Source organism: Phyllobates terribilis, unplaced genomic scaffold (genome assembly GCF_046119375.1).
Source record: "Phyllobates terribilis strain yellow unplaced genomic scaffold, ASM4611937v1 Scaffold_11__3_contigs__length_659146591, whole genome shotgun sequence".
Lineage (NCBI taxonomy): Eukaryota > Metazoa > Chordata > Amphibia > Anura > Dendrobatidae > Phyllobates > Phyllobates terribilis.
In genome coordinates, this window is record NW_027362771.1 from 230,243,882 (window position 1) to 230,262,950 (window position 19,069).

Here is a 19,069-nt window from a genome sequence, read left to right on the forward strand (position 1 = left end):
GAGAGACATATTTTTTTTTTATGATACAGTACACTCAGTTCAACATGGTGCATTACAACATCTGAATGAGAATACTCCACATATGAAGTATATTCACAAAATACAACACATGCACAATTTATCTGTTTAAGTTTTATGTTTCATAATAATACACAATATATTAAAGGAAACCTGATAGCTGATACATGCTGCCCAATTCACGGGCAGCATGTATCAGGCACTGGCTGTATAATCTCAGTCAGGTATCAGAAGTAGTATAATGACTAACAGCTCTGATGCATCTGATATAGTGTAAAAATTAATTAAAGGGGTTTATGATTTTTAACGAACCCTTTTAAGTAATGTAGACAGGGATGAACTATGGAGGACATCAACATCTAATTATTTCTATATGCATTGTAATAAGCAATAACGGAACTTCCGACTGCTTGTCAATCTGTAGAAAGGAACCGATAACTCATTTTATAAAGCATTCGGGTAAGTTCAAGAGTTGATGGAATACACGGGGGCTTTAAAAGGGTTGTCCACTTCTTTTGAAAACTTTTTTAAGCCCGTAGTGCTTAAAAAACTTCCTCATCTTCTAGATTAGGCTGTTCTTTCATTCTGCTGCTAAAGTCCTCTGCAGGGCTCCTGGCTCTCTCGTCTGGCAGTGCGGGCCACATGTCAATTACAGCAAGTCAACCTTGATATTCTGTCTGAGCTGAAAAAATCAGGGCCAGAAGAGGAAGTCTTGACCCTGGTGGCGGACATCAGCAGCTGAACAGGTGAATGACGCTGATCCAGTAGTTGAGCATGTTTTTTTTTACTTTTCTTTTTTTTATATGTCCTTTGAAAAAGTTTTTAAAAATTGTGGACAGCAATTTAGCACAGACCTCACCCAGGTTTTTAAGTGGTGAATTACAGAGTGAGTATAAATTTGGTTTCGGACAGGCAAATGGCTTGAAGAAAGTTCCAGAGAGGTGAAAGACAAGAGAGGTACAGGATACCAAAGTGTGATGAGGTAATTAGAATACAGAGAGGAATCATTGGCAGAGCAGAGATCATAAATGAGAAGACATCTTGAGATCAGAAGTGGTCGGAGTTGTACTTACTGGATAGGCTATACATTGTATTTAATGTAGAATAAGTAACCAGTGGAGATGATAACAATGGGGCATGGCCTAACATGTGACATCTTGCATTAAAATTTTGGCACAAATTTCTTGCACAAAGTAAGACAACTAATAGATGTTGTAAACTTAGACTAGACAGAATGAATTTAAGCCAGACTTATCTAACAATATGAACCACTGCGATACATCTGGCACATTTTAAGCCAATTTACTGTAAATTTTGCACTTACAAAATTGTCTAAGCGGAAGTCTTTCCTGGAGATTTATATTTTGGTAAGTGCACTGGACAATAACCTGACGTGGGTAAAACTGACTGTCCAACTGCCTTATAGAAGCTAAGCTGTCAGCTTGTCAACAAGCTAATTGATTGCTTCCATCTACACCATTCAGAACTACAAATGACAATCTGAGCAACAATACAGAATCCTTGCAATATGATAAAATGCAATGTATACGGAGTTTTTATTTTTTGTAAAAAAAGGTGAGTAAGATTGCATACGAATAAATAGCTACACCATATTAGTTACACAGCGAGGTTCCTCTTGCAAACAAGTACAGACTTCATAAACAGACCAACACAAAAGGTGACATGATGCAGAAGAATTGCCACTGGCATTACATCTACACCATTTCATAGCTTTGTATATTATTTGCACAGGCACCAGTCTCAAACTTTCAGCTAAGAATATCTTCTTATATGCTCATTGTATGTGTATGAGAATAAGCCTGTCATTATTAACCCCTTCCCAACATGGCAATTTTCTGCTTTTGTGCTTTCTCTCCTTCTTTCAAGAGCCATAACTTTTTTCCATCTGCATAGCTGTGTAAGAGGTTCTGTTTTTGCAGGACAACTTGTAGTTTTGAATGGCACCATTAGTTTTACCATTCAACATAGTTAAAAACAAAAAAAAAAAGCCAAGTGCTGTGAAATTGTGCTCTGCATTTTATTTTATTTTTTTATGGTCAGTACGATTACAGCGATACCAAACTTGTATCTTTTTTTCCATTAAATGGTGAAAACAAATTGTACATCCATAGATCTGTAGTGTTTTATTTTTCTGTCAATAGAGCTGTGAGTGGCCTTGTTTTTTTGCCCGGCGATCTGATCCTTTTATTGAGACCATTTTGGGGTAGATACGTTTTTCTTACTTCAGTTCCTGAGCTTGCATTAAAGAGAGGGACACGACATATGATGTAAACATGTGTCTCTTTAAGTTGGGAAGAGGTTAAATATACTTATTATAGACATTTAACAAAAGCACTTGTATAAGCTTGTTTGATATTCCATTTCAAAACCATGAGAGATAATATGGATTTGCCTTTCCCTCCTCTTTGCTGATAAGATGGATTCCACTCTTCTGGAAACGCTTTTCCAAAAGATTTTGGAGCACGTCTATGTACATTTTTACAATTCAGCCAAAACAGCAAAACTGTCTCTCATTTTCCGTCTGTAACTTTGCCACTGAGAGCACTTTTGGAAAATTAGAGATATTTCCTCTCCCTCTCCAGTACCCTTTAATAGAACCAGCACTGGTCATATATGAGGGCAGTGGAAGGGGAGGGAAGAGGGGAATGTCTCAGACTTTGAGTGCTCTTCATAGTGAAGTTTGGAACATTGGTGGTCATTTTGTGACATAATTAAAGGGGCCCCAGAACAGAGGAGTGGTGACAGGAGGAGGGGACCAAGTATGTTGGCTATAAATATCCTATAGATAGCCAAATTTTAAATTTGAACTAGAGGGTGTCACGCCAGGTGTGGGGAAGACTTAGTGCAACACAGAGGGAAAAGGGAAAGGGAGCCCAGACACTAGGGAAAGGGGGGGTGGAGACCTCCTAGTCTGGTCTAGCGTCACCCTGTCTCAACTATTGTCCCTACATTGCCTCCTCAGCAATCGCCGCATGCGTGCCTCGCTCTACTCTCCCTGGCATATGGCTATGGCTAGGGATGGAAGGAGATGAGCACTAGTCAACCTCCACTAAACTCTATGGACAACAAGGGTGGACAAAACAGGGGAAATGGCTTAGCTTTAGATGAACTAAAATAAGCACACGGCATCAAGCTCCAGAGAGGACAAAGTACTGCTCCTGCTAAGCTTCACAAGTAGAAATGGATATAGCCGGCGACTCCTTCTCAGACACACCAGGTATATATATATACCCAGGCCAGAGAGCTAATTAGCAAGAGAGAGGTAGCCACTCGGTCCTAAAGACAGCCTCTTATCTAAGAAACTGTCTGCAATGCCAAATGTAAAGATCTCTTGCAACCTACTGCAGGGCGACTGTCTGTCACCTCTGACACACCCGTGACAGAGGGTTTCCTACACCACTTGATTTGGTAATGTGTTGATGTTAGGCTTATTTGCAGTTGTTCTACCATGTAAACCAATGTTATACATCTTCATGGGAAGCTGATTTTACTGCTAGATAATTCAACTTTAGAAAAAAGCACTTACAGATGACCAAGACAGATCTAGCAATAAGAAATCTCACAAACAGTCTTGTGGCAAAGATGGCATCCTTTTTACATGTCACATTTAAAGGGAATCTCTCAGCAGGTTTTTGATACCTCATCTGAGAGCATCCTGATGTAGGCAAAGAGAAGCTGAATCCAATGATGTATCACTTAGATTACTGGGTACAGCCATTGTGACATAATCAGAGTTTTTAGATGTAGCAGAGCTCAGAAAGCTGCCCCTGGCCACATCACTGATTTCTGTGTATATTGTCTAATGCCAGTGAGCTGCTTATCAGAGGAGAGGGTGTGGTCAGACCAGGGCTTACAAGAGCTGTAGTCCATGGCAGTAATAATCTCCTGGTGATAAAACATTCATTGTATTGAAACTACAGCACGCAATCTAATAACTAACTGATCCCTGAAATCAGTGTCTCAACCCCTACATCATCCTGCCCTCACATTATATAGCACAAACCTGCTGACAGATTCCCTTTAAAACTGTAACAAAATTGTTATGTGCTAATGACAGACAGTAGGAAGTGTTTTTTAATTCAAAATTACAGGTTTTATACCAAACAATACCGCATAGGGTGTGAGAAATGTGATCAAAATATGGAAGAGAAGTAGAAATGGAGGAAAAAGAGAGGAATGAAGTAAAAGAAAATGGTCAATACACAACTTTTGTGCTTTTTATCTCTTTACAGTATACATGTACATTCTGCTGATTTGCATTAATGTATGTAAAACTGCATAGCAGATATCTCAATTTTATATGTTGGAGCTTTAAATTCTAATCAATTATGGCCATGCACACTATAAAATTGGTAGCTGTGCTGGGCAGCAAGACAAGCATCACTGATAACTTCAAAAGCCCAGAACCATTTTTAAAATGGGTTCAGCTGGGATATGGTTGGGGCAAGACAGGGTGTGGCTATGCCCCTCTGCCAAATTCTTCAAGACTGGTAGCATTTCTTATGCTAGAAATATTACTCTATTCCTGACTGGAGTAACATTTTTGGTGAGGTGGACAGAGGCGCCTTGACACTGGCAAAATGCGTCAAATTAATTTAGTTTAGTGCACCTTTTACAGAGGAGCATCTTATTCCTGCACGCTCATCATTAAGACTGACATATGAAACATCAGCCTTAATTAAGAAGGGGCCGTAGGGTTTTCTAACTGATTCTGACCGTAAAGAAGTTTTCTTTCAGAAATTTTTCAGATTCTGTTTACAAACTAGAATCACAGTGATTTACAGAATTTTAATCATGATCGAATTTTAATTAAATCAAGTGCCCATTAACACCAATTTAGATTGATATTGGTCTAACTGGATGGAAATTGGCAAGATATCTGTACATATAAAGTCACCAGAATGGTTGCCATACACTTAAAGGGAAGCTATCATCAGACATTACATAGAAATCAGGTTTTTGAACTACAGTACAGACCAAAAGTTTGGACACACCTTCTCATTTAATGATTTTTCTGTATTTTCATGACTATGAAAATTGTACATTCACACTGAAGGCATCAAAGCTATGAATTAACACATGTGGAATTATATACTTAACAAAAAAGTGTGAAACAACTGAAAAAATGTCTTATATTCTAGGTTCTTCAAAGTAGCCACCTTTTGCTTTGATGACTGCTTTCCACACTCTTGGCATTTTCTTGATGAGCTTCAAGAGGTAGTCACCGGAAATGGTCTTCCAACAATCTTGAAGGAGTTCCCAGAGATGCTTAGCACTTGTTGGCCCTTTTGCCTTCCCTGTGTGGTCCAGCTCACCCCAAACCATCTCGATTGGGTTCAGGTCTGGTGACTGTGGAGGCCAGGTCATCTGGTGTAGCACCCCATCACTCTCCTTCTTGGTCAAATAGCCCTTACACAGCCTGTAGGTGTTTTTGGGGTCATTGTCCTGTTGAAAAATAAATGATGCTCCAACTAAACGCAAACCGGATGGAATAGCATGCCGCTGCAAAATGCTGTGGTAGCCATGCTGGTTCAGTATGCCTTCATTTTTGAGTAAATCCCCAACAGTGTCACCAGCAAAGCACTCCTACACCATCACACCTCCTCCTCCATGCTTCACGGTAGGAACCAGGCATGTAGAGTCCATCCGTTCACCTTTTCTGCGTCGCGCAAAGACACGGTGGCTGGAACCAAAGATCTCAAATTTGGACTCATCAGACCAAAGCACAGATGTCCACTGGTCTAATGTCCATTCCTTGTGTTGTTTAGCCCAAACAAGTCTATTCTGCTTGTTGCCTGTCCTTAGCAGTGGTTTCCTAGCAGCTATTTTACCATGAAGGCCTGCTGCACAAAGTCTCCTCTTAACAGTTGTTGTAGAGATGTGTCTGCTGCTAGAACTCTGTGTGGCATTGACCTGGTCTCTAATCTGAGTTGCTGTTAACCTGCGATTTCTGAGGCTGGTGACTCGGAGAAACTTATCCTCAGAAGCAGAGGTGACTCTTGGTCTTCCTTTCCTGGGGCGATCCTCATGTGAGCCAGTTTCTTTGTAGCGCTTGATGGTTTTTGCAACTGCACTTGGGGACACTTTCAAAGTTTTCCCAATTTTTCAGACTGACTGACCTTCATTTCTTAAAGTAATGATGGCTACTCGTTTTTCTTTACTTAGCTGCTTTTTTCTTGCCATAATACAAATTCTAACAGTCTATTCGGTAGGACTATCAGCTGTGTATCCACCTGACTTCTGCACAACACAACTGGTGGTCCCAACCCCATTTATAAGGCAAGAAATCCCACTTATTAACCCCTTAATAACATCTGACGTACTAATACGCGTCTGTGCCCTGGGACTTAAGAGCCAGACCCGTATTAGTACGTCATCGCGATCGCGCGCGCACACAGGCTGTGCGGGCGCGATCGCCGCCGGGTGTCAGCTGATTGTCACAGCTGACACCCGGTACTATGTGCAGGGAGCGGTCACGCACCGCTCCCAGCACATTAACCCCCGCGATGCTGCGATCGAAGTCGATCGAAGTCGATCGCGGCATTGCGGGGGCAAGGGGAGGTGATCGGCGATACTCACCTCCTCTTCCGGCTTCCAGCGCAGTCTGCAAAGGCTTCCCGGGTGTTGCCATGACGACCCGATGTCGTCATGACAACATCCGGGTCACCAGAGAGCAGGAAGATTGCTTGGACATGCGCAGTGCATCTCCAAGCAATCTTCACACTGTGCACTTCTGACAGCCTTCATGGCATAGGGATGGTGCTCCATTCCTGTGCCATGCAGGCGATCAGAAAAAAAAAAGTGAAAGTCCCAGAGTGGGACAAAGTAATAAAGTGTATAAACTGTGTGAAAGTGGAAAAAAAAAAAAAAAAAAATGTGCAAAAATATTATAAAAAAATAAAAAAAATAATACACCAAAAATAAAAATATAATGTACCCATCAATAAATATTATTATAAAAAAAATAAAAAAAAACAATAAAAGTACACATATTTGGTATCTCCGCGTCCGGAACAACCTGACCTATAAAACTGTCCCACTAGTTAACCCCTTCAGTGAACACGGTAAAAAAAAAAAAAAAAAAAACAAGCAAAAAACAATGCTTTATCACCATACCGCCAAACAAAAAGTGGAATAACACGCGATCAAAAAGACGCATATAAATAAAAATGATACCGCTGAAAACGTCATCTCGTCCCGCAAAAAACAAGCCACGATATAGCTCCATCAGCCGAAAAATAAAAAAGTTATAGCTCTCAGAATAAAGCGATACTAAAAAATATTTTTTTCTATAAAATAGCTTTTATTGTGTATAAGCGCCAAAACATAGAAAAATGATACAAATGTGGTACCGCTGTAAACGTACTGACCCGAAGAGTAAAGCTGCCTCATCAATTTTACCACACGCGGAACAGAATAAAAAAAATAAAAAAAAAACAATTCCTGAATTGTTGGTTTTTGTTTATTCTGCCTCCCAAAAATCGGAATAGAAAGCGATCAAAAAATGTCACGTGCCTGAAAATGGCACCAATAACAACGTCAAGTCATCCCGCAAAAAACGAGCCATCACATGACTGTCTGCCAAAATCTGGAAAAATTATAGCTCTCAAAATATGGCGATGCAAAAACCAGATTTTACAAAAAATGCGTCTTTTAGTGTGTGACAGCTGTCAGTCATAAAAACCCCATATGATTCTGGCATTGCTGTAATCACACCGACCCGAAGAATAAAGTCGTCTAATCACTTATACCGCACAAGGAACGGCGTCAAAAATAAACTCTTGAGTTAGGATTGGGCTAGGGTTAGGGCTGGGTTTGGGGCAAGGGTTGTGCTGGGGCTAGGGTTGTGCTGGGGCTAGGGTTGTGCTGGGGCTAGGGTTGTGCTGGGGCTAGGGTTGTGCTAGGGTTAGGGCTGGGGTTGGGATTTTTTTCAAAAGTAAGAAAAAAAGATGACGCTATGGCGACTAGTGTTGAGAGCAAGTGCTCGCTACTTGAGTTTGCATCGGGTGCTCTGGTATGCATTTAGTATCGTGGGTATTTGAGTGACATGCTCGAGTCTCTGCCCCATATGCTTCACGGCCAAAAAACTTTACGGGGATTGCCTGCCATGCACGAGCGATCCCCGCATGTTTTTTTTTGGGTGTATAATAACCGTGAAACATGCGGAGCAGGGACTCGAGCATGTCACTCGAGCACACGCTGTACATGGTGCATACCTGAGTACCCGATGCAAACTCAAGTAGCGAGCACTTGCGCTCAAGAATAATGACAACTTATTCAATATGATGACCTAATGTAAACAAATAATGTGCCGTACCTCTGGGTTCAAAATGTTCACTATACACCTTAATAAAATCTTTGAGGGGTATAGTTTCCAAAATGGGGACACTTGTGGGGGAGCTCCACTGTTTAGGCACATCACGGGCTCTCCAAACGCGACATGGTGTCCGCTAACAAATTGAATGGAAAATCGGCTCAAATTGTTAGCGGGCGCCATGTTGCGTTTGGAGAGCCCCTGTGTGCCCAAACATTGGAGCTCCCCCACAAGTGACCCCATTTTGGAAACTAGACCCCCCAAGGCACCTATCTAGATGCATAGTGAGCACTTAGAACACCCAGGTGCTTCACAAATTGATTCGTAAAAATGAAAAAGTGAAAATAAAACACTTTTTCATTTTTATGAATCAATTTGTGAAGCACCTGGGGTTCCAAGTGCTCACTATGAATCTAGATAGGTGCCTTGGGGGTCTGGTTTCCAAAATGGGGTCACTTGTGGGGGAGCTCCAATGTTTGGGCACACAGGGACTCTCTAAATGCAACATGGTATCCGCTAACAAATTGAATGGAAAATCGGCTCAAATTGTTAGCGGACACCACATTGCGTTTGGAGAGCCCCTCTGTGCCCAAACTTTGGAGCTCCCCCACAAGTGACCCCATTTTGGAAACTAGACCCCCCAAGGCACCTTTCTAGATGCATAGTGAGCACTTGGAACCCCCAGGTGCTTCACAAATTGATTCGTAAAAATGAAAAAGTGAAAAAAAAAACACTTTTTCATTTTTATGAATCAATTTGTGAAGCACCTGGGGTTCCAAGTGCTCACTATGAATCTAGATAGGTGCCTTGGGGGGTCTAGTTTCCAAAATGGGGTCACTTGTGGGGGAGCTCCAATGTTTGGGCACACAGGGACTCTCCAAATGCAACATGATATCCGCTAACAAATTGTCGGCTCAAATTGTTAGCGGATATCATGTTGCATTTGGAGAGTCCCTGTGTGCCCAAACATTGGAGCTCCTCCACAAGTGACCCCATTTTGGAAACTAGACCCCCCAAGGCACCTATCTAGATGCATAGTGAGCACTTGGAACCCCTAGGTGCTTCACAAATTAATTCGTAAAAATGAAAAAGTGTTTTTTTTTTCACTTTTTCATTATTACGAATCAATTTGTGAAGCACCTGGGGGTTCCAAGTGCTCACTATGCATCTAGAAAGGTGCCTTGGGGGGTCTAGTTTCCAAAATGGGGTCACTTGTGGGGGAGCTCCAAAGTTTGGGCACAGAGGGGCTCTCCAAACGCAATGTGGCGTCCGCTAACAATTTGAGCCGATTTTCCATTCAATTTGTTAGCGGATACCATGTTGCATTTAGAGAGTCCCTGTGTGCCCAAACATTGGAGCTCCCCCACAAGTGACCCCATTTTGGAAACTAGACCCCCCAAGGCACCTATCTAGATGCATAGTGAGCACTTGGAACCCCTAGGTGCTTCACAAATTGATTCGTAAAAATGAAAAAGTGTTTTTTTTTTCACTTTTTCATTATTACGAATCAATTTGTGAAGCACCTGGGGGTTCCAAGTGCTCACTATGCATCTAGAAAGGTGCCTTGGGGGGTCTAGTTTCCAAAATGGGGTCACTTGTGGGGGAGCTCCAAAGTTTGGGCACAGAGGGGCTCTCCAAACGCAATGTGGTGTCCGCTAACAATTTGAGCCGATTTTCCATTCAATTTGTTAGCGGATACCATGTTGCATTTAGAGAGTCCCTGTGTGCCCAAACATTGGAGCTCTCCCACAAGTGACCCCATTTTGGAAACTAGACCCCCCAAGGCACCTATCTAGATGCATAGTGAGCAGTTGGAACCCCCAGGTGCTTCACAAATTGATTCATAAAAATGAAAAAGGTTTTTTTTTTCACTTTTTCATTGTTACGAATCAATTTGTGAAGCACCTGGGGGTTCCAAGTGCTCACTATGCATCTAGATAGGTGCCTTGGGGGGTCTAGTTTCCAAAATGGGGTCACTTGTGGGGGAGCTCCAATGTTTGGGCACACAGCAGCTCTCCAAACGCAACATGGTGTCGCTAACAATTTGAGCCAATTTTGCGTTAAATTTGTTAGCGGACACCATGTTGCATTTAGAGAGCCGCTGTGTGCCCAAATATTGGAGCTCCCCCACAAGTGACCCCATTTTGGAAACTAGACCACCCAAGGCACCTATCTAGATGCATAGTGAGCACTTGGAACCCTCAGGTGCTTCACAAATTGATTCATAAAAATGAAAAAGTGTTTTTTTTTTTCACTTTTTCATTGTTACGAATCAATTTGTGAAGCACCTGGGGGTTCCAAGTGCTCACTATGCATCTAGAAAGGTGCCTTGGGGGGTCTAGTTTCCAAAATGGGGTCACTTGTGGGGGAGCTCCAAAGTTTGGGCACACATGGGCTCTCCAAACACAACATGGCGTCCGCTAATTATTCAAGCAAATTTTACAATCAAAAAGTCAAATGGCGCTCCTTCCCTTCCGAGCCCTGCCGTGCGCCCAAACAGTATTTTTTCCCCAAATATTGGGTATCTGCGTGCCCAGGGGAAATTGCACAACAAATTTTGGGGTCCATTTTTTCTTGTTACCCCTGTGAAAATAAAAAAAATTGGGTCTAAAGTAACATTTTTGTGAAAAAAGTTAAATGTTCATTTTTTTCTTCCACATTCAAAAAATTCCTGTGAAGCACCTGAAGGGTTAATAAAGTTCTTGAATGTGGTTTTGAGCACCTTGAGGGGTGCAGTTTTTAGAATGGTGTCACTTTGGGGTATTTTCTGTCATAAAGACCTCTCAAAGTGACTTCAAATGTGATGTGGTCCCTAAAAAAATGGTTTTGTAAATTTTGTTGGAAAAATGAGAAATCGCTGGTCAACTTTTAACCCTTATAGCTCCCTAACAAAAAAAAATTTTGGTTCCAAAATTGTGCTGATGTAAAGTAGACATGTGGGAAATGTTATTTATTAACTCTTTTGTGTGACATATTGCTCTGATTTCAGGGCTTAAAAATTCAAATTTTGAAAATTGCAAAATTTTCAAAATTTTCGCCAAATTTCCGTTTTTTTCACAAATAAACGCAAGTGATATCGAAGAAATTTTTCCACAATCATGAAGTACAATATGTCACGAAAAAACAATCTCAGAATCAGGGGGATCCGTTGAAGCGTTCCAGAGTAATTACCTCATAAAGTGACAGTGGTCAGAATTGTAAAAATTGGCCCGGTCATTAACGTGCAAACCACCCGCGGGGCTTAAGGGGTTAAACCTGACAGGGCACACCTGTGAAGTGAAAACCATTTCCGGTGACTACCTCTTGAAGCTCATCAAGAGAATGCCAAGAGTGTGCAAAGCAGTCATCAAAGCAAAAGGTGGCTACTTTGAAGAACCTAGAATATAAGACATATTTCCAGTTGTTTCACACTTTTTTGTTAAGTATATAATTCCACATGTGTTAATTCATAATTTTGATGCCTTCAGTGTAAATGTACAATTTTCATAGTCATGAAAATACAGAAAAATCTTTAAATGAGAAGGTGTGTCCAAACTTTTGGTCTGTACTGTACTTAATTAAAAAAAAATTGGCAATGTTTTTTGTTCATGTCACGATCTTTATTAAAAAAAACAAAATCAGTATTCTAGCAAGTTTCATATTTGCCACAGGGCCTTTTTTACACTCACACTTCCTGAGATTTAAGGGAGCCTTTTCAGCAGGACTCCTTATTATCAAAAGCAGCTTTACAATAACAAGTAACATCTCTATATACAGTTGATAACAAAGGATCCACCATTCACAGTAGGTGTCATAGCTGACCCTGTTCCCCTTCCCTTCACAATGACTTTTGTACAGGCTCATTAGACTATTCAATATATAAGATAGGGTCAGACTGTTATGTTAATGTGCTGTTTCCTAAAAAAATGGGAAGTTAAGAGTCTTACGCAGCAAATCCACATATACCTGCGGGTTTGCTGCGTTTCAATGTTCCTCAATGGCCGCGAATTTGCAGCGTAATCGCGGTAGAAATGGTCATGCTGCGTTTTGCAACGCAATGCGAATTCGGCGCGCTAATTAGCGCATCATGTGCACAGCACATCCGAATTCACATTGCTTTGCATGGCAGACGGTTTAAAAGCGTTTTCACGGCCGTAAAAACGCCGCAAAAATGCTACAAAAATGCTACTTGGGCACATTTACTCACTTATGTTGCGCCATTAATTCCACAGCGCTTTACAGACATTATCATCACATGGCCTTTATACAGCCACAGTTGCCAGTGTGAAAATTGCAAGATTTCTATTTTTTTTTTTTAATGCAGATTGTGATATGTAAAAAAGATTAAAACAAAAAAAATTGCATTTTTTTTCTATAGCATAAAGTGTTGAAAATAAGTATTTGATACACTGCTGGTTTTGCAAGTTTTCCCACCTACAAAGAATGGAGAGGTATGTAATTTTTATCGTAGGTACACTTCAACTGTGAGAGACTGAATCTAAATATAAAAAATAGAAAATCACATTGTATGATTTTTAAGTAATTAAATTGCATTTATTGCATGAAATAAGTATTTGATCACCTACCAACCAACAAGAATTCTGGCTTTCACAGACCTGTCAGTTTTTCTTTAAGAAGCACTCCTACTCTGCACTCATTGCCTGTATTAATTCCACCTGTTTGAACTCGTTACTTGTATAAAAGACATCTGTTCACACACTCAATCAATCAAACTGCAACCTCTCCACTATGGCCAAGACCAAACAAACAGCTGTCTAAGGACACCATGGACAAAATTGTAGACAGGAATTGTAGGTCACGAATCAGTCCAGAACTACATGGGAAGACCTGGTCAATGACCTGAAAAGAGCTAAGACCACAGTCTCAAACATTATCGCTAGTAACACACTACATCGTCATTAATTAAAATCCTGCAGCGAACATTAGGTCCCCTTGCTCACGCCAGCACATGTCCAGGCCCATTTGAAGTTCGCCAATGACCATCTAGATGATCAAGATGAGGCATGGGAGAAGGTCGAGAGGTCAGATGAGACCAAAATAGAACTTTTTGGTATCAACTCCACTCGCCATGTTTGGAGGAAGAAGAACGATGAGTACAACCCTAAGAACACCATCCCAACCATGAAGCATGGTGAGGGAAACTTCATACTTTGAGATTGCTTTTCTACAAAGAGGACAGGATGAGATTTTGGTCAACATCCTCCTTCTGTCAGTAAGAGCATTAAAGATGGGTCGTGGCTGGGTCTTCCAGCATGCCAATCACCAAAAACACATAGCCAGGGCAACTAAGAAGTGGCTCCATAAGAAACATTTCAAGATACTGGAGTGGCCTAGCCAGTCTCCTGACCTGAACCCAATAGAAAATCTTTGGAGGAAGATAAAATTCAATGTTGCCCAGAGACATCCCCGAAACCTGAAAGATCTGGAGAAGATCTGTATGGAGGAGTGGGCCAAAATCCCTGCTGCAGTGTGTGCAAACTTGGTCAAGAACTACAGGAAACGTCTGACCTCTGTAATTGCAAACAAAGGTTGCTGTACCAAATATTAAGTTCTGTTTTTCTATTGTATCAAATACTTATTTCATGCAATAAAATGCAAATTAATTATGTAAAAGTCATACAATGAGATTTTCTGTTTTTTATTTTTATATTCTGTCTCTCACAGTTGAAGTGTACCTACAATAAAAATTACCGACCTCTTCATTCTGTGGGAAAACTTGCAAAATCGGCAGTGTATCAAATACTTATTTCCCCCACTGTATCTAACACAAAAATCTGATTTAAGCAGTAGGTCATTTTCTGAAATGACAGTTTCCCTTTAAAGGGTTTGTCCAGCCAAACCATGATGATGACATATCCATAGGAAAGATCATCAATCTGAGATCGGTGGGGATCCGACACCTGGCAACCACATTGATTAGTTGAAAGCAGCTCTGGCATCCACTGGATGTAAACACAGAGAGAAACTGTTGAGTGCAGTTCCATTCAACATGTGGCATCCGTTGCTGGGTACTGCAGAACAGCTTTTATTCTTTAAATCTTCCAGAACAGAAAAACAAAGCATAAAAGTTGTTCTGCAGTTCCTGGTGGCAGGAAATGTTTTCAGCTGATTGGTGGGGGTGCTGTGCTTTGGATCCCCACTGATTTCAGATTGATGACCTATCTACCGATGGATCATCAATATGGTGTGACTGGGCAACTCCTTAAATATAGCTGTTGGCTGAAAGTTAATTTGGCTAATAACTATATTTATCTATTCAGTGGTGTTAACTTGTGTAACTATTAACTTGTGTAAACAAGGGATGGGTTGTCAACAATATGCAAAGCGTATGAAAGGTGATCAAACATAATATTGCTCGTTCATCCCCATACAGTTTGTATCGGTCTGTTTAAAATGGTCTTTAAATGAGTTATGACATTATATTGTCAATTAGTACAAATTACCAGAAATCTGACCATGTAAAAGGTTTATTACGGCCCACATACACATTAAAATAATGTCGGCCGAACCCACTGATATTGACGATGTCGATCATGTATGTCCGATTTAAGACTGCCAATCGCATTGTTCTCCGGGAGATAAGCCGACATCATAGAGAACACACGGGCGCTTGGTCAAATGAGCTCTCCTGAGTATGGGATAGTTGGCTGAGATGGCTATCGGCCAAACAGTCGGCCAAAGCATCGTTCAGCCAGATTATAGATATCTTATCATGTCAATTACCTGGGACTTATTATTTACCAGAGATCACCTCCATTATCTGCAGGATTAGATTACCAGCCTAGTAAACTTCTAATGACATTTATACATGGAATACGATGAGGGTTTTGTAGAAAAATGCACTCTATAATTATTGATTTATCTTTTCTTCCCCTCAAGAATATAAGTCCTGCTGTTTTTATTTCCCAAATCAAACTATATTCATATATATAAATATAGATTTTTTTCCTTTCGGTACTGGGTTTGCACTCAAGTTTGACTAATTTAACTAATGGTGCTGCATGTTACAAAGTACAACCTATACAATTTTACGTTTCCCATCATACAGTAGATATCAAAGCGAAACACTTGTCAAGAAATTTTAGCATTTACTCAACAGAAGTAGAAGGCTTCCGAAATCTCCCAATGCTCTTTTCTTTTGTCTATAGATAGAAGGTGCATACTCACATCATCTTCAATTTTTCAATCACACATACTAAAATCCATCCACTATTACATGTTGAATGATAAATCCCATTAAATGGCTTAGCTCATACTATAAAGATCATTGTATGCATTTTATGCTCCCATCATTCCAGACAGACAGTTTAATACACCTTCCTTCTCTTTCCAAGCCACTGTAATATTCTTCCAATAAGCCCCATTGTAAAGGTCACAGGTATTGGAAGCCTGAATGTCAGAGGGAGCATTCTTTCTGTGCTAGTTACATTGGTAATCGATTTTGATTACTTGCTATTGTGTGATATGTATTAACGTTGGAAAATCACAGCCCCAGATGTTTCTTGCTTTAAGCTGTTTTATCCGGAGGAAATTCTCTTTATAAACAAGGAGAACTAAAATCCAAAAGGGTGAAGTAGATCCATGAGCATAGAACATATATTTAAAGTGCAGCAACCCATGCATTCATAGATACAAAAGCTACAGCAATGCCTTTCATTCCAATCTCCCCATAAAATAATTGTTAAAGAACCACTCAAATGGATTTCATTTGCAGAAAATAATACGTGTCAGACATCCAGTGTCCTGTGTGATTCTATTATATTTTTACCAGCTGAACAAGTCTCCAGGGACCTTCCTGCTATTCTGCTGAGCAGATAGGTTTTGGTGTTCACTGTTGCTAACATGCCTCTCAGTTTCATATGCATTCCAAAAATCTTATATCACCTTTTATCTTCTGGGGCCCTACTTCACACATATCGACTGCAATGACTCACGTTGCACTGGGAATGACAGCAACTCTCTTTTCAAACAGCTTATCATCATCTATCTATTTTAATGTAACAAAAATACTAAGTTTTAAGTCTCCAGTTTCAACCTAGATCAAGCATAAGACATAGTGGGACTTAAACTAAGAATTGGAGAATAGGATGATTCATAAATGTTAAATGTTATATTATCTCTAGGAGGTGCCTTCACATAGTACATGGCAATTAAAAGAAGTCTTATCTAAAGAAAGTTATAAAAAACAGAGCTAGATCAGATCAGATTTAAAGTATAGACACACTGTGTATATATATATATATATATATATATATATATATATATATATATATATATGTGTGTGTGTGTGTGTGTGTGTGTTCCTTTCCATTTCTTAAAAAACGCCCCCCCCCCCCACTGCTTGTTTACTCTGAAGAGGTGTCACCATCATATTCACTTTAGGGTGTATTTAACAAGTCTGCAAAGGAGGAGCAAAGTAGTTTGAAAAAAACTGCACCACATTCTTATTAGTAAAAACAGTGCTATCTAATAATAAAAGGTAATTGGGCTATTGCAGTATTATTTCTATTACATCAGTTCCTCCAAGAGATCACTTGGAGGGATTATACAACCTGCTAACCTAAAAGGCAAAGACCTACGATCACCCACAAGTCCCACTTTCACTGCTTTTGCTTTTGGAAGTCCCCTGTCCCTTAAGCAGTCAATGAACATCCAGAGGCAAGCGCTGCCGATATTAGGACTGTATCATTACACTGTGTTCCTAATCACTTCACTAGAAAAACCATTATTGCAGAAAGACAGCCACATCCTAGAAAGACTGTAATACCTACTATTACTCATTGAGCTTCTGATTGCTCTATATAGCAATGTAGTGTAGCATTGATTGCATAGTATAATAATGTGTATTGTACAGAATAGTATAGTATAGTACTACATAGAAGATTGTATATTGTATAGAATTGCATAGTATAATGTATATAGTACAGCATAGTATAATACTACATAGTATATTGTATACAGTGTAGTGCTCAGTAGTATAATACTGTAAATAGTGCATTATAGTACAGTATAGTATAGTGCTGCATAGTATAATACTGTATATAGTACATTATAGTAGAGTGTAGTATAGAGCTGCATAGTATAATATTGCATATAGCATAGAATAATATAGTACTTATTGTCTATGCATGTACCCTCTGATATTTAAAGAGCTACAGAATATGTTGGCACTATAGAAATAAAAATGATTATTAGTAGAACTGTAAAGTATAGTATAGCATGGTATAGTATAGTACTGGGCTGCCCAGGACTTCCACAACAACTTGATGCACCAGATTCAGCTTCCACCCCATTGAGCATGCACTGTGTATAATGCTTGTGGTACCCACCGTCCCTTGTCCTGTATAGCCTCGGCTGCTCAGCTTAGCTCCTGTGCAGCGCACTTGTAGCTGTCCATGGTGCTGGAGCCGGCTGTTAGTCCAGATCTCCTCGCTCGCTGCCTCTCTTCCATGTGAACTGCAAATACTCCCACTGGCAGCTATTGGTCTTCCTAACTCTCCTAATCCACCTCTTAACAGACGATCACCCTGACCACGGGCAAGGAAAGCTTCTCCTCAACTGGCAACAATAGGTGCTGCCACATCCATCCATCCATCCAGCACAGGCAGGCACTGCAATCTGTGTGAATGAGCAGACAATTATGTCTTGGCTCTGGCGTCTTTTTATTTGTGGGCTGCTATCTGTTATCAGGATCTGTCATTCAAGTCCTCCCATATACTATGCTCAGGCTTTAGGAACGGCAATCCTCACACTGAGGCTTCCATTGTTTAATTATTAATTAGTACATGTAGTGCTGCCAGCTTGCCAGGAGACACTGGAAAACCATAGGAAGAGAGAAAAGCTATAGTGAGAGCTCACCATGCTCGCAGAGTTCACTCCCTGATCAGTGCACTTATCCGACAGAAGAGAGAAAATCCAACACAAGACATGTACCCGTAAAAACTTGCAGCTTTATTTCCATCTCCATTACCTTATCTGCTCCGAACCAAAGTTCTTAATCATTGCATGTTGAGACTCTGAAGACAATTCTGTTAAATTCCTCCCAATTGCCCAGTGTCTTATTAAACACTCTTGACATGGGAATAGCATTGATTACCACCGCATGTCATTACAGAATAATATCACTACTGCAGACAAAATACCCAGAACCATGAAAATCCTACAGCTGGTCGGCAGGAAGCCTGTGCATCAGAAGGCACACCGCCATCCAGAACTCAGGATTGATAAATGGGATCCTGTCTATGATTTCATCCTGCTGAATGCCAGCGCTCAACACAAAAATCCAGAAAGCTTCACAGCTCAACAGCAACCTCCTGCCATCCCCTCCCCTAGCAGGCAGCTTAACTCTATGTATGCCAGAAAAACTCAGAGAGAAAAGATGCTTCTTCGCAGCATGGGAGCAATGTTTTAATACTGCTGATGCATTACTTATATTTGTGTGGGTATTAACTGAATGGTTCTTACATAGTCGCACCTTTAATGCCCATGTTTCACAACCAACATACTGTGCTTTACATTTTTAACAACTATTAATGTACAAATTTATACTAAGTGGCTCATTATACAGAAAATGTTAGTATTTGCATCTGTCCACACTTACAAAAGGCAAAAGTAATAGCCGACTTATGTTGCCCAAACCACGAGCAAAATGAATCAGATCCTGGCTGCATGATTGTGGCCTGGCATGTTTCTCTCTAAAATGCTCCAGCGTTTCAG

The 19,069-nt window shown here is 40.4% G+C and overlaps 1 protein-coding gene across 2 annotated transcripts in view; it reads right to left on the minus strand.

The window, feature by feature from the left end:
- The window catches only part of GRM8 (glutamate metabotropic receptor 8), a 1,775,795-nt gene extending 1,757,150 nt beyond the window's left edge, over nt 1-18,645 (minus strand). Inside the window, exon 1 of one of the 2 annotated variants that reach the window (XM_073652085.1) lies at nt 18,324-18,645. The gene's annotated coding sequence lies outside the window, so the exon portion shown is untranslated. Of the gene's footprint in view, nt 1-17,682; nt 18,302-18,323 lie in introns of those variants that run through there. The other variant, XM_073652084.1, reaches the window with a different exon arrangement.
- Nucleotides 18,646-19,069: the final 424 nt, after the last annotated feature.